The following is a 6443-nucleotide window of genomic DNA, read 5'->3' as shown; positions in this document are numbered from 1 at the left end:
AGGAAAAGGGGGGGGGGGGGATTTAAAAAAAAAAAACAAACAGCCTCATTCTTCTCTTCACAAGTCATGTGAACTATGTCTATATCATTGCTAAGGAAAATTTTGGCTGTGTCTAGTAAGGAACAACCTGAGAGAGACTGTTTCAAGTAAAGTCCACATATGGGTCTGCATGTAATGCAAGCAGTGCTACTGAGATGGTGAATACAATAAAAGTGTAAGCTGTGATTAAACGCTGGCTTACTGAGTTTATTTGTTAGCAGCAGTAGATGGCAACACTGTAAAGTCAGTTCTACTCCTAAGCTGCCATTGCTGAAACACACTAAAAATGTATGTATGCACCTTTTTTTTTTTTTGAAGTATTCATATTTACTTTGTGGTGCCAGCATAGTTAGGATCTATAAACTCTTACCTTCATCCATCCATCCTTATCATCAGAGGACTGTTTTTTGAAAGTAAATATAAAATACCAGAAGGGCGAGCACAGATAAAAAGGTGAAACATAGTTAATGAAGCTTTAGAGACATCCATAGAGTAATTTCACTGATTTAATATTTCCGCATACAAAGACAAAGCAGTCAGTGTGAAAGAACATAAGATGGGATGAATACGTGGCAACTAATATAGAGCAAGACTTCTAATGACATTTTCACTAGATTTCAGAGATACTATTGTGCCTTTTAGGCCTCATTATATGCAGCCTATAGCCTGTTATTACTGAAGGAGGCTTAGAGAACAGGAAGGGTAAGAGGAAAGTACATTTACTGCAAGGTGTGTGGAAATAACCACCTACACAGGCTGGGTTTTTTTTCTTCCTTCAGGTTATCTCACTGTCAGGACACACTTCATAGATGTGTGTAAAAGAATGACCAAGACTTGGACATCTTGTTCCACAATACTGCTACCTATTGAAATTAAGGCTAGAAGTAGCCAAAAAGTTAAAACTATTAGACTGTTCTGTGGATGAAATTCTATTAGCACATGCTCTAGATCCAGGAGGATTTAGGAGCCCATTTCCCATAGATATCAATGGAAAATAAATGCTAAATACTATTGTTGTGGACCTAGTCGGAAACTTTTGCATACCCAGAATACCACAGCATTTAACCCCTTGAATCTAGAACATCTGCTAAGAAACTGCAGAAAAACCTGAGGATGCTTATTTTACTCTTTCTTCTGGTAAGAGATAGATGCTTTTCCTCTGTGCATCAAAAACTCTCCAGAAGTTATGCTGGGACACGGATCAGCAGCTCTGACAGAAAAAAATCAGGCATACAATTCCTCAGACAATAGAAGCCCCTAAGAAAAAATGGCCAAAGCTTTCTTGCAGTAGCAGACTAGATTAGTCCGTGTCTTATGGCATCCTTCCTCTTTCCTGCTCCGAGTTTGTCATCACATCGTACAATTGCCATCTCTGTTACCACAACTGGTTGAAATTAAAAAAAAATTCAAAACCTCATCTTTCCACTCATTTCCGCTCCCTGAGAGTAATGAGTTACTGCTAATTACACAGTTACTTTCTAAAATATCAGATCCTCCATGGCCTTTCAGTTCCTCTAGACAGTGCAGGGCAGTTACACTGGTGCTTGAACGATGTGAAAGAATGCCCCAGGCTTACTAAAACATGGTAGTAATTCAGGGACTGGAAGTTAGAAATCTCTGTATATAAAATAACACTGCACAGCAAGATCTGTTCCACTAAACTCACAAGTTGTAAATGCATGAGTTTAACAAAAATTTATTTTCTAACTTGTAACTGTGACTGCGGAGGAATAGTAGGTATCACGTATGTTCAGGTTGTAGAAGGCAAACGTTCAATGTTAAGAAAGATATGCATACACTCAGCTTCTATTTCTAATAAAGTATATTGTTCACTGTTCCCCACACATCAGTGCTCTCTCATTTTATACTGAAAACAAGATTAAAGGATTCTGAAAATAAAACAACAAAAAATTGAATTGTCTGACCCATGCTTTAGGTTAAGGAAACCAGAGAAAGCAATCTGAAAAAAGTACGAAAACAACATTAAGCAAGTGGTTTGAGAGAGAAAGAGAGAATCTGAAGCACCACCATCGTCTGCCTGAGCTTACTCGGAACAACAGCACCATCCACTGCCCACATGGCGAATGGCAGGGGCACCGCCTGGAGCAGATGACACTCCTGTCCCATTTGGGAAATGGGCATTGACCTCACTCACTACATCGACACACAGAGGAACTTGCGCTTTAACTACAGACACTAAAAGACTCGAAACAAGCCTTTTCAATTAGCTCTTTTTACTGACTATAGCAGGAACTATTTCTTGAGGTCACAACTGGAAAAACCTTTTGAGGTTTATTTGCTTTTTGAAAGAGGTAAGTGCACTGCCAGGCAGGGAGGGAATTCTTGCTGGCTAGACAGGGAGGAGGCTACAGGTGCCCTCCCTCAGGTGCCAGGTACAGCTGAGAGGGAGAGACCCATGAGTACTGCACCCAGCCAGACACGAACACTACAATCATTAATGCTTGGGATTCAACTTGGGCCTCACAGGATATTCCAGTGGTTGCATTTTTGAAAATAATTAGTGAATTGAAAACCGTGCAGAGAAGACAAGTCCGTCCGCGTGGCAGCCTTCATGCAGTACCACCAGACATGTCCCTGAATGCAGGAAGCACATGCAGCCACTCCAGCAGGTACCAGCTCAGTCCTCACCACCTTCCAAGGCAACGCTCCCACAAATGTGGCCCACAGATTATTCACAGGTTGTGGCTGGAAGGCTCGCAGCACCCCTAACAACGACGAGATGACTAGCCCCGAGAGCCCTCCATGAGATTTCAACATTTCTGTAGATGCTTTGTTGAACAGGGACAAAAGTAACCGTATGATTAAAAGCTTTGCTGAGTCAAAGAGATTAAGCCTTTCATTTACAACTCAGCAATGCAATGTCAGCAGTAATGAACTACAGACACTTGACAGGTAAGTTATGTACAAAGTGCTTTTTAGTCATATTCCACATACCTATTCCACGCTCTGGATTCTTTTCAACAACATGATTTTTAACATACTCTTTTTGAAGGTTTTTTTTTTCCATTTAAAACTTGCAAGACACAGAAAGGATTCATTTCAGAGGAGAAAGTTACTATTTCTGATGAAAGCAATCCAGAGCAGCTGCATGTTCTGCACCAGCCACCTCACCTCTCCTTGAATGCCAAATGGGGGAAGATAGGAGCCTGCCTGTTCTGCCTGTCCAAGGCATTGGAGCAGGGATTTTACATGAAGAGCAATTCACTTCTTTAAAGAACAGACAAAGGTATAGCTACGGTCACAGCAATGAAATGGAAAAAAAATAAATAAATTGAGCTCTGAAAAGGGCCCATTTCTGAGGCACTTCATTATACTTCTGACAAGACAAAAATCATCCTCAAAGTCAGCATATCTCTATTAACAGCTTCAGTAGAAAAACCATCATCTGAACTAGTTAAGGACTGATCTAATCTTCTCATTTCTCCATATTCAGTCACTCTCCAACAAGCTTGAAACAAAGATGGTAGTAAACAAGTTTGTACCCTGTCACTGGTCCAGCAGCCCCACCTCTCTTCAGGCCGTTCCTCTTTGGAGGGTCAGGGGAGGGGAAGAAAACATCAGCTTTGAATGCTATCAAGTTGCATTCCTAAAGGATGCCAAAAATACCTATACAGAACACAAAACCTATCATCCACACTCTTCAGTGTAATGACCCACTCACCAATACACTGGACATACTTTGCTGATCTATGACTTTTAGATGTATTGTACACTAAATCAAAAAGGAGAAAAGAAAAGTTATTATTGCTTAGGCTTTTCACACATAGTATTGCCTTATTCATAAATTACTGCTTTCAAGACAGATTTGAGTAAATAAATGCCCACAGCAATTCCAGCTGTCACAGAGGAGCAATGGGATAAAGAAACAACATGAACAGCACCACATCGGGTGATCCAGTGATATGTGTCCACAAAATCCTGTTTAATTCTTAAAATTAACTCTATGCTTCAGCACAAGTCTTTTTTTCTATTTTAGTTCTAGATTTAAAGGCCTCAACCAGAATATTTTATCTAAATGGCTGGATTATCTAGCAAGAAAATAAGCAGCTCAGTTCAGTTTAACAAGCATTTGTCATGAATCCAAGTAAAACAAAATAATATTTTTATATGCATCAACAAAAAATTGAGGGGAAAAAAAATCAAGTAAATAAACTAGTAAATTCCACTTTTTTTTGCCCAATACACTGTATGTAATAGTGCTAAGATAAACACTTTGTGATGAAAACAAATAGATAAAGAATAGCATATTTCTGGTAGTAAAATAGTATCTCCTAAAACACTTTACTGGGGAGGGAGAGAGTAAAAGAAGGAGGGAGAGTAGGCTCTTCAGGAAAAAACAACAATATTTGATTTCTTGAACTTTGCTTTAAAATAGATTCTTCACAGGTCAGAGCGTTGATTTTATTGCTCATGTTACAATTTGCTCTTGACTTAGCAAAGAGATTAATAGGACTTATCAACACTTCAGAATTGTGCCAGAAATTAACTGAACACAAATTTTCATGAATCAAAATCAGAAGGTGGAGAGAAGAAAAACAAACACACCAATGATTAACTATTGCCACAAATAAAGTAATTAATTCATAGGCAGCTGCACTTTAAAGTTATCTTAGGATTGCACTGTACCAGAGATTCCATATTTTGTATTCCTAAAGGGAAGTTACATACCAAATAATAGAAATATTATAATTCAATAAACTTCTTTCCATTTTAATTAGACTTCTTAGAGAAAGCATAGGTTGTCAGACTTTTTCTCTGTTTAATTACTTCAAAAGGGAACTTCAAATGCTTCTGCACCATTTGCATCTTAAAACTTTCTGTAGATGACTGGTATTATACAGACCCCTAAACACAACTCCTGTTCAGAGTTACCATTTATAAATTCTGGCAGTAATTCAGATCATTCAATTTAAGCCATAAGCATCAGGTTTGTGACAATGGTCAACCTTTGCTGGAACAGCTTCACACGTGAACCAATCATCACAGATTCTTCTGCCTTTGGTGAAGGAAACGTGGCAGGAGCCTTCTTTACATGGCACACACTAAAGGATGCATTTCAAGTGTCAACAGAAAATACACAACAAAATCTACAAAAGGACCAGTAACAAATCACGAAGATCAGATGCTATTTTCCTAAGAATTCTAAAGAAACTGAAAGAAGCTGAATTAAATTATAGTGATTAAATTACATATAGGGATTAAATATAGAGTCTAATCTCCAGAGCAGCAGAAAGCAGCAAATGTGGCACCTTAGCAAAGACTGTAGAGGGATCTACTGGACTGAAGCTACAGAGCAGTAGTTCTGACATCCACACTGAACAAAGGGATAAAAAACGTAATAATGAATACCAGGAGCGAGGATGATAAATGTGATACATTGCAGAAGAGCCAGCACAGCTTTTGGGGGGAAGAAAGTCTTGCCCCCTACATCTATTCAAATTTTTTGAGAAGTCAAGAAGCATACAAACAAGGAAGACAACTATCTCTAGGCAGATCTGATCCCATGCAGCCATTTTCACAGCCATTTTCATAGCTGCTCACGAGCAATTATTTTGTGCATGATTTTACCTCGGCAAATACTAACTCACTAAAAAAAAAACAACTAAAAAACTTTATTGTCATAAGATAATTCTAGGCAGTGGTCATGCTAAGCTTGTAGTGTGTGCAGCTGGCCATGTTATTGAAGGATGACTAACTGCAAATTAACACTCTTTGCTAACACATTTTGTAAGGACTTGACAGAAAGCAAAACTGACAAATGCTGAAAATTAATCCCAGGAAAGATGAGAAGAAAACAAAATCCAAACACATACTATAGTTTTTCTTCTGCCAAACACCTGAAGATGTAAATATAAATATTACTGCTTGAATATTATTAGTGTTATATCACGTTATTTGGAAAACATTTGACCATATTCCAAAACACTATACATACCACTTTGACAAGCTGGTAAACACAATATAGACAGACAAGATTTGTAACTGGTACAGTAGCAAACCATACAAACAGCTTAGATATATCTAGACTGACTGTATTTAAGTCTTTATGCAAAAAGTCTCAAATACATTTTATGTACATTTGGTTTAATTTTTAAGTAGCTTCTCTACATCTGGATTCTGCCCCAGTCCCCCTCACAGCCAAATACAAGTGGAAGAGGAAATGTTATGATTAAGGCATAGTCATGAGATTCACGCAATCTGATTTCAAGCACCACCTTTAACTTCACATTCAACCTCAATTTCTTAATTTGGGTCTGTATCTGCAGAAAGCAATTTGAAGAAACTCTTTGCTAATATTGTAAGGCTCTTGTAATCCCAGGTGCAGTTTGCGACAGCAGACACCAATCCAGAGCAACCCAGCTTGAGCCCATCTCCCTTTCCAC

Source organism: Ciconia boyciana, chromosome 5 (assembly GCF_034638445.1).
Source record: "Ciconia boyciana chromosome 5, ASM3463844v1, whole genome shotgun sequence".
NCBI lineage: Eukaryota > Metazoa > Chordata > Aves > Ciconiiformes > Ciconiidae > Ciconia > Ciconia boyciana.
This window is presented reverse-complemented; position numbering follows the sequence as displayed.